The following is a 10614-nucleotide window of genomic DNA, read 5'->3' on the forward strand; positions in this document are numbered from 1 at the left end:
TCCTTTGAATAGAATAAATTTATCCTCATGCTTAAAAAGAGGATGATTTAGGGATGGGGAAAAAGGGGAAAGACCTGGAGTTAAATATTGTTTCTACCTGTTTCAAAAATTTAACATAATCTTAAGAATGGTTTTGAGATGGTAGATATTAATTTTTTAAAGTCATAGAGGAATGGTACTGTAGGTAGCCAAGGCTAATTCAATTTTTACCTACTGAATGCTATTTGAATTTCTAGATATGAATTAATTGGTTTAATTGATAAATATGAACGTATTTCAAATTTGGTATGCTTAACTTCCATTATGCTTTTGTTTCTACATGTTTACCATATACAAAACCAGGCAGAAGGCATGAGAACTGGGAGTATTTAAAACAAATAGAATTTTAAGAATAGTGATTTTAAATGCAGATACTCTACAATGACTTGAATTCTGTTTTAATACTGAATAGCAGAGAGTCATAATTACATTTCTGTCATTGATGTCAATCTTTTGTATTACTTTTTCCTAAATATCTAAATCTATCCAAACTGATACATTAGTTGGATAGATATTCCCATTAGGAAACTATGGGACATTGTTTCCTAAAGCTGTTTTTGTGATTATTTATGTTAATTTCACAAACCCCAAATTCTGATATGCTGTGAAAAAAGGTAGAATGAACTTTTATCATGGCATGAAATTCAAGTGGCTCTAAAGCTGTAAGGCTGACAAAAGCTTTCTAACTGCATAGGACAAAATAGAGGACCCCAGTGTCACATCTAGAAGCACCAATGTGCCTGTAGACACTTTTCTTGCCACCCATTCTTCCTATCCCACCCATTCTTTTACATAAAAAAGAAAGCCAGCTTGCTGCAAAGTACCCCAACCCACTCCCAACACACATCTAACATCACCTTTATTTTCAAGATGTTTCTGGGCCTCACCATAAGCATGATCAGTGGCTGAAGTACAGTACTTTGTTTAGAAGTGTGCACAGCTGCCTAGAAAAAAGACAAAGGTAAGCAGGGGTGGTAGAGAGCATCATGCAGGAGAGGGACTAGCTTCAGGTAGCATTCTGGTAAATCAGTGCTTTGTAAATGATTAGATTCTTCTATGGCAGCCATTTGGTGGATAGGAAAGCTGCTTAGTGCCCATAACATGTTCTCAAAATCCCAAATATAACCTCAGCTTCAGAAATTTGGGGACCTCTGGAATGTAATTTTAAGGGGATTTACTGTGTTGAGCCTTTCTTGGCCTACTGCATGGCAGGTAACACCAGAGTAGCATTGATTCCAGATGAGTTCCCAAGAGGACTGAAAGAATCCAGGGGCCTGACAACTTCATCAAAGCACATGACTAAGAATGTGATATATTGCTACCTCATTCCCCTACCTTGGGAACAACCCAATATTCTATTATAAACTGTAGGTATGAATAGATGAAGGTATTATTTATTCTCTAAGTCAATAAGTTTAAAAAATGCTATAGAAGACAATTCAATGTAATCAGCTGAAATAAATTTATACCACTATTAAGGTTACTTATCCATGTAATTTCCCCTTATTCTGCATGCTTCATAATACTTAGTTTTCCACTAAGGATGTTCTTCTATATTTCTGTGCCTAATATATGTTCAATGTAAAAGAAGTTGCTTTCTATATTTTATTTACTCACAAGCCAACTGGCAGTGGGCGCATATTTTTTCAAAGTCATGCAATAAAAAATGTAACTGCTGCCAACAGCTATCTCTGCAGATGAATTTCTCTTAACATTATCTCTGCAGATGGATTTCTGCTCTTGACCTATACCAAGCATTTATTATTATTAATGTGCAGCTAGAGGTTTATACATTAGGGCATAAATACATTGACAAGAAAAGAAGAGTAGAAATAATAGAGGGAGCTTAACTTTGTAAGCAGAGTTTATTTTGACTAAAGAACGTAGAGCTTTCACATATAAACATACTGTCATATGTTACTAAAGCATAATGTTACACTTCAGCTTGTGTCATATTTCTTGATCATGGGAAGCTACCATCTACTTTGGCTGATCACACACTGACATGCCATCTGCATGGTTCAACATAGCAAAATACTCTAAGCATTTTTCTTGAGCAGGTAATCAATATAACTCCATACATGTGATTGAAACACAACCTCATTGAGCATTTAATCTCATTTATATCCTGATTCTTTGTTGGTGACCATGGAGACTGGCTTAGTTTAGAAGTTTCAGCAGTAACGTCAATGCTATAAGGGTCAATTTAGATCCTAGACGGTTGTTCGCACAATCCAAGTAGTTATTTTTACCATGACAAAGGATCTTGTGATTAAAAAAACAAAGACTGCTCAGTGGATTACATAGGCATTTTACTGTCACTGTTACATTTCTGACATAAAGTTACAGAGATGAAATTCTGAGCAGCAGATATGTGACTTGCTCACAGAAAGTGGAAACTGAGAAATGCTGCTTTACCTCTGTTGCCGGCTGAATAAAATTTCAAAAATAAAGGACAAGTGAGAAGTAAACAGCTACTCAGTTATGTGGAATAATGAACAAGCAGACATCTTAAAAACAACATTTGCTCATACTTTGGACGGATTTGGTTGTAGGAAGAAATGCCAACCCCCCACCTCTAGAAATTGGGGCAAAGTAAGCCCGTCTGATAGGAAATCTCCTGCTGTGGCTATTGTTGATTTCACAGATGACAGGGAAAACAAAGATGCCACAGACAGTATAAGCAACCAGCAGCTTGAAAAGACAGCAGATGGTAAGAGTAGCAATATTTGCCAATGGAAGGGATCATCAGCCCTCGCATCTTATTAGTGCCTGATCCATTGACAGCACTTTGGCTCCCAGGTCTCAGCACAGCTCTCAAAACGCTCAGATTACCATCAGAGGGTAAGGAAGCATGAGGAGAAAACTGAATTTTATCCAGCTGTAGCCACAAACAGTTCACGCGGTGGGTTGCCAAAGTGCTATGGAACCTACTGAATTACTGGGTCAGAGGTCTCAAAAGATGGCCTTTTCTTGTTTCTCTAGGAGGCCCAATCAAGTAAATGTTCTTAATTTGCAAGATAGATACCAGTGCATTAGTGACCTATGTAAAAAACACATTAATATATATCTGGGTGGGTCATAACAAACAAACATCTAATATTAGGCAAGCTTAAAGTGAAGTTCCTTCAAGTTTATCTCAACTCCTGGCGACTTCAAGGATATATCCACATAGTTCTCCTGGCAATAACCCAGAAGTGGTTGGCTGTATTGCCTTCTTTCAGGGTGATTTTTCAATTTTCCCAGGGTGGTCTACAGTTCTGGAATTCTCTGGAGGCTTTCAACCAAGTACTAATCAGACCAAATCCTTCCTAGCTTTTGAGCACAGACAAGATTAGCCAGGGGCTGTCACTGGACAGTTAGAGATGTGATATTAATGTTTTTGAGATAGGCCTTGCCTGTCACATCAGGTTAATATGTTAGGCTTTTGTAGAAATGCAAGGGTCCAGATCACTGTTCTTCTAATACACCCTAAATGCTTACTGAGATTAGCAACATGAAGTAATGTAGGACAAGGTCAACTCAATAAAAAGACCCAGAGCAACCCAACTTGAAGAACCAAGATCAAACATTACCCAATGGTCAGGATATAGAGGAGGTTTACTGAAAACTTAATACCAGTGCAGGCTCATTAATTATAAGTGAATATTAATATGGATCACTGAAAAAATATGAAGATGGGACCTTAAGTCCTAGAAAGCAAATCACAATCAAAGAGTTATACAACTTGATAAACTGATTTTTTTTTTAATTTGGAGATTTGATTCTTTGGATTTTCTTTGGGTGAATTAATTTATGGGGAGGGGGATTTGGGGTTTTATCTGCCTCATAATCCAGACCACATATCTTATTATTAACCCACTTATCCTGAATAAAACTAACCTTAGCCAATGTATTAGTTAGAATCCACACCCATGTACAAGAATCATGAAAACCATCTTTTGTGATATCCTAGTCAATGGATGCAGGAAGCCTGGAAAAACTGACAGTGAAAGTTTGAAAGTTGCTTTAATTAATTTCATTCATTCATATGCATTTATTTATTGCATAAATAGGGCAGCTTTTTGTACCTCCCTTTCTTGTAAAAAACTAAAGTCTTTTTTTCCTATTAGCCAGGATTACAATATTTCCTTGGCTACATTCTAATTTGTGGATACACTTTTTTTCATTATACGTAATTCTTAAGTAATAAAACATTATTTAATGAAATTATTTCACACGTGAGCAAATCAAGCTCTTGTTAGAATATCTGAGAGTGAATATGTTCCAACTGCAAATCAGCAGGATGGAAGTGAGAATTCAGAATTCACTATTCCACTTTAGAGATTTTTTTCCTTTTGTTAAATCTTGAACCTCTTTTTATTTTTGGGGTCTCTGGGATGAGGTGACAGGGAGACTTTGGATTTAGCTGATCCTTAGCCTGCCTGTCCTGCATGTTCTCTTTTGTGGCTGAAGATGGGATTCCTGATCTTAGAAAAAGCCAACCTTTGGCAGATAGGAGGGAGAGTCCAACGTCAAATTATCTCCCTCAAAGAAAAGGATCAAGGATCCAGCAAATCTTACACTAGTCTCTTCTCCTAGAGCTGTAGAGCTGTCGCCTACACAGTTTTAAAGTTAAACTTACTAGTTTATGGCTTTACAAAGAAAATGCTCCATAGCCTAGCCCATTTTCCAGCAACTGGCTTGTAACATACTTTACCAATCCAAGAAGCCCTCCTGGCTGCTGCAGGGTGTACCCTGAGACGATGGTGCAGCTGTAATTTTGGCATTGGGCTTCAGACAGTAATCTCTATCTTAAACCGGAATAAACTAACACTATGTTTGGGGGCCCTTTGGCTTGCCGTTCTGCCCCCAAATCCCATCCTGAATGACATCACAGCCCCAGGATGGAAAAGTACATGCAACCTGCTATCAAGCCCATCTAGCACACATCATCAAGCCACCTCTCGGTTATCACCTTCCCCCCCCCACTTTGATGAAAAGCTGTGTATACTCTGAGCTAAGGAAACAGGGCTGCGCATTGGACCATACACAGCAACTGAGTAGGACAGTAATAATATTGCCAGGCTACATTACTATACTTGAAGTACTCAGTACATGTGAAATGTCATACACAAATGCTCCTTATTATTATGTGTATCATATTATTCACCTCTTGATATTTGCGCATTCATGAATCTGTGTACTAAGTGCAAGCTCCAAGACAGCTTATAAGATGATAAATATATTACTTAATCCTTACATTCCCACAGGACTCCTGGGCCATTTTTAATTTCATACAAGCTTTTGTAGCATTCAGTAGCAGGCTCCTGGCACTATTCCCATCCTTTTCCAAGACTGACAAGATTGGTTTCTACTTTTTGTGCTGGGTGTATAATTTGCACATACAGAATTTCATGGTGAATAGATCTGCCACCTTTTGTTCTCAAAAAATTAGACCTCAGGCATCATCTCTTTCAGTATGCGCAAAAAAAAAAAAAAAAAGTGCAAAAGGTTTCACCATGTCTGTACCACTAGGAAATTTCTCTTCTTACCAGCATCTCAGAAAATCACCCTCGCAGTGCATTTATAACCCTTCTCCTGGCACCACTGGACATTCAGGCTCCACAAAATGGATTCAGGCTGAAGAAACTTGGGCCCAGGCCTAGTAAGACCCACAGGCATTATTCCAAAGGCCTGTTACAGTCTGGTCTGAAATACTGTAGTCAAACCTAAACCCATAAACATTCATGCAAGAAAAGCTTTCAAATAAAATTGCTGTTTTTTAAAAAAGCTCCCTCTGAAAGCGTGTATTGACAAATTATGAATGTTTGCTTTAGACATTTTTAAACCTAAAAGTACCAATCAAAACAATGCCTACAGTCTCTGGAGTTCCCTGATATATGGGAACGGATGCTGGAAAAAGAAAATGGGGCTCCTTTAACAATTTGATATCTGAGACAAGTGTTTCACTTTGCTTTGTGGTAAAGAGGGCTCTGCATCATTTCTCATTCCTGACCTTGATTATCTGCAATCTGATTTATTGTCTCATTCTGTTCCCCTGAGAAAACTCAATTCCTCCCAGTTGCATGACATCATCAGTGTTGTCCTTCTTGAGCTCATCCTGATACTTCTTTAGAGTATCTTTAATTTACTAATTGTAAGAACCTTCTTTGGAATAGACAGAAATGAAACACAGAGGTGGAACCGTTAGTCTAGCTTCATCATAACAAAACCAACACTAACTCTGCTAAAAGTTAATGTTGATTTTGTTGTAATGAAGCTAGACTAACAATTTCCCACATCCAATCCTTTCCAACTGTTTCTTATTTTAAAGAGTAGCTGCCTTTGATTCTTTCCACCCAGTAGAAAGAATCAAATATGAATAGGTCCGCTGGAAAAAATTCAGAAGAGGACTCTTTAAAAGGAGTACCTCACCAGTTTGAAATTGCTATTAGCAGAACTTATTTTTATCACCTGATGACAATAGTGGGATATGCTGCAGTGGTGAGAAAGGATCTTTGGGACTGATCCTAATCACACCGTAAAGCAATTAAAAATGATAAATCCTAATCACTCAGTGATTTTACTTTATCTTCCTAATAATGCCTGAACACCGATACTTTCTTGAAATGCCCATATGACTGATTGTGTCTTAGCTTTTTACAAAGCTACTCCAAGTAAGAACTCTCTTTCCTTTTCCTACCAATGCAGCTGGAGAGCACAAAGAATAACATAGTTTTAATAAGCTGCCAATGGAAGCTTGCTTATGTGGGCAGCTTTCTCATTAATCTTCCCCCACTCACCCCCAGCTTTCACATGAGAGGGATCTCTTACTGGAGCACAAGAACAATTCCTGGTGTGTTTCCTGAATAGTGAAGAGGAGGAGAGGAGAAGCCCTTGGAAAAATGACCTCATTGCTGCTCTGAATATTGATGTGCAGTTCCCAAACTGCATGGACAGGGAAGGGTGGAGGATGTGTGGATCTTAACAAGACAAAGAGGCAAATGTTTGAGGAGAAAGGGGAATTGGGATAATTTAATCAAGGCTGTAAAAGCACCAGAGGAGGATGAAAAATCCACTAGAACAGGGCTTTTACTGTAGAGGGTGCCCTGCAGAATTCCCAAACAGAAGCCCTTATGGATGAGTTAGCTGGTCACATGAAACAGATTATTATCAGAAGGGTGGAGGGAGGAGGAAGACGCATCCCTAAGAGACAAGGTTCTTATTTACTTATTTAATGAGGTCAATGATTGCTTTAAAATAAGACAAAAATGGTTGGACAATTCTGTAAAAGGTACAGCCCAGAGCTGTGCGTGGCCCTCCAGCATCTTTTTGTAACCATCAGCGCCCCTGAGAAGTTGGAGCCAAAGACCTGTGACCCTTTTTTGTTTTTAGGGGAAAGATTAAGGGTGTCTTAAGCCTTGCAGATATTCAAGGAGCCTATTTCATGTGTTAAAACTCCTGATCTTGCACTCAAAATGGGCTCCGACCCAGCCTTTTTTTGGAGCGTGGCTCTTGACAAGCTGCATAAAAGCGTGGTCCGGCCCTTCAGCTGACAGAAGTTGCACATCCCTGACTGGGGAGAAAAATTCTGGATGTGAATAAGGTCAGGCCTTTGTACCTGGAGCTGGCAAGATCACAATTGTATGCTTTCACTTTTCCAACATGAAAGAAAACATGTAAGAATTCTTCCCACCCCTGGCCCTTCTTGTGCTTCTGCCTTTTAGGAGAAAATGACATTACAGTAAGCAAAAGCTCACTTTAACTCTGGGTTTCTGTAAGAAATTGGCTTCTCCAGCCTTTCCCAAGATTGTGCCCTCCAGATCTGCTGCTTTGGCTAGACATTCAGGCTGTTGGTAGTTCTAACAAATCTGGAGGTACCACCTTGGGTAGAGCTGACGTCTCTGATTTTAAACACATTTGCTTGGAATTAAGACTATCTGGGACTTATTTTTAAGTAAATGTGTTTAGGACCTGATACCAGAGCCTCCTCCACAATAATGGTCAGACAGCTTTGGGGAGACAAATCTAATTTATCTCCACAGAATGCCCTAGCGTGGTCATGTGACACAGTGGGCCATTTTGTATTGTGGTCCATGTGACACAATGGGCCATCAGTGGCCCTCTCCAGCATGGCTGAGAACTGTGGGAGTTGCAGTGTCAACATAGCTGGAGGGCACCAGGTGAAAAGAATGTCACATGCTGCTGAAAAGAGTTCTATGCAGCCAGAAAATGAAGTCTGTCCTTCTCGACATCATGCTAACACAAGGCTGGCGGAAACAACGTTCCCCTCCCTTGACATGCCAGTACCATCATCACCCTTCTTTTTGGTTATCATACTTGGTGCTCCCCCCGCCTCTCTTAATAAAGAGGGTGAGAAATGACTGGGAGAGGGCTGGCGAGAGAGGAGTGGAAGGGAACAAAAGGATGTGTACAGAACAAATGCAATCTGCTGCCAAAGTGCGGGGGGGGGGCAGGTGCTGGAAACAGAGGCTGTGTGACAAATGGAATGAGCTGGGTAGAGATTCATCACCCAAGCTGTCCCCAAGGGCTTCACCGCAATAGCAATCTGAGCACAGAAATAGGCCATGCCAGTTCCAAGCTCAGGACAAGAAGATGAACAGGGTACAAATATAGGAATTGGAGGGGGGGCAGCGGGCAGGTGTAAGCAACCACAGGGTATGGAGAAGGGCATAGCGGACAAGTTAGTTGAAAGGTGCTAACAACTCATCTGTGCGGGTGAACTTGGCCAGTGAAAGAAAGGAGGACCAGGCAGACCAAGCAGGAGAGGAAGCTAATAAAATCAGAAGAGCTCGCTGGCTGAAGATTTTAAACCAGAAAAGTCTGCGTTTGAGGGGATCATCCAGGAGGAAAACGAATGGAAAGAGCAGGCGGGTCAGCTGCGAACAGAGTGGCATCCGAAGGATGAAGGATCCCAGAGCGACAGCGAGGTTTAGTACATAGTCCAGAGCTGGGAATTAAGGAAGATCAAGGAGGGGTCGCCGGATTTCGGCGAGAGATCATAGCCCCTTTCTTACTTGGACTCCAACCCGCCTCAACAACTCAACACTTTTTCTTGCCTCCGAGAACGTGAGAAGTCCGTGCGACCGGTCACACGTGCCAAAGTTCTGCAAAGACGCTGCGCCAGATCATGCCACTGGATTTACTAATCGGTGGGTTCGGGGGAAAAGCGGTCTTCCCAGGCATCGGATTTTGGGACGCGCTGGATCTGAACACTGCAAGGATAGAAGGGCTAAGAGTGTGGCGTGGGATGGCGCGTCGCGGTGTGTGCGCGCGTGGGAAAACTGGGCATCAGCAACTAGTCCACCCGTCCCCAGTGCCGTTGGTCCCTGCGCGGTCAGCTGCCGCACCACCATACCCCGTCCTGACCGCTCCCTGAAGAAAAGCTTCCAACTCCTTTCCAAACTAGCGCGGAAACACATGGCTCAGGCAAATGGAAGGCCAAACTTTTTTCTTCCCCTTCCCTAGAATTCCCGCCGGCCGAGCCGCGCACTTTCCCGTGAGCCGCGCGTCTTGCATGCAGCGGCGGGCAGGCGAGCGAGCGACTCCTGCAGCTGCAAAAGTTGCTTTGGAGGCGATCGTGCCGGGGGTGCGCATGCTGCTCCGGGCTCGCTCCCCCTCGGCGCCCGGGTCCTTTAGCATCCCCAACTCCCCCGAAGTTGGTGGATGGATCCGACGCAGAGACTTCTCTCTCCCTCTTACCTTTGGGGTATCTCCAGAAAGGTCTTTTGTGCCTCCTAGTCCCACATTGTTACCCGGAGAAGCGTCTGTAACAACTGGGAGTGACATCAGCCTGGAACAATGAAATCAAGCGCTTGACAGGCGAGGGAGGCGCAGGCCAAAGCCTCGGGACTATTTTGCCTCCCCTCCGCCCCCAGCGGTCTCGCCCAGCCTCCCTCCGTCCCTCCCTTGCTCGCTGGCTCCCTCCAGGATCCAATTACAGTGGATAAAGGAGACACTAAAGGAACAATGCACACTGGGTAAGACCATCTGCCAAGGACAGAGACATTACACCCCCCTTCCTCCCCCCCCCGCTTGCAATGCAGATCGCCCTTCCTCTGTTGTAGTTTGCATTCTTTTCCTGGAAACTGGTGAGCGAGCGGGCACCGCTAGCCTGCTTTCCAGCCAGCGAGGGCGGGAGGTAGCGGAAGGCTGCCCTCCTCGCGCTTGCAGTAGTTGATCTTCCCTCTTTTGCTGCTTTCCCCTTGATTTGTTTACCCGAAACGCAGGTGGATTTGGTTGCTTGCTGTCTGTCAAACCAAAACGGTGCCTTGCTTCAATTCTGCAATAAGGGTTGCGGGGGAGGTAGTTGAAGCTGTTTCCCTGATGTAGGATCCCTGTGCGGTTACCGCGTCTTTGTGGTGACTTGTGCATATCATGCAATCACACCAGCAAGAAAAGTGAGTCAGATTGTTCTAAAGCAAGATAGGCTCAATCCTTTAAATGTGTGAGTTTTGGATTTATGATGATGTCTTTTGCATTGATTGCATTTTTCAACCGTCCAGATCAAGAACCCTCCGCCAATATATCTCTTGGTTGTGTGATAGTTCAACCAGATTTCCTCCACGCTGC

At 42.4% G+C, this 10614-nt stretch overlaps 1 protein-coding gene across 5 annotated transcripts in view; it reads right to left on the minus strand.

The window, feature by feature from the left end:
- PCBP4 (poly(rC) binding protein 4) overlaps window positions 1-9957 on the minus strand; it is a 54374-nt gene extending 44417 nt beyond the window's left edge. Inside the window, exons 1-2 of one of the 5 annotated variants that reach the window (XM_088134033.1) lie at window positions 9745-9957; window positions 9102-9257 (exon numbers count right to left, since the gene is read on the minus strand). The gene's annotated coding sequence lies outside the window, so the exon portion shown is untranslated. Of the gene's footprint in view, window positions 1-896; window positions 984-9101; window positions 9258-9744 lie in introns of all 5 variants that reach the window. The other 4 variants (XM_025165221.2, XM_007425890.4, XM_025165219.2 and 1 more) reach the window with 4 other exon arrangements.
- Window positions 9958-10614: the final 657 nt, after the last annotated feature.

Source organism: Python bivittatus, unplaced genomic scaffold, assembly GCF_059951505.1.
Source record: "Python bivittatus isolate LINGU-HERP-01145 unplaced genomic scaffold, Pbiv_v1 ctg000080_np1212, whole genome shotgun sequence".
In the NCBI taxonomy this organism is placed as follows: Eukaryota; Metazoa; Chordata; class Lepidosauria; order Squamata; family Pythonidae; genus Python; species Python bivittatus.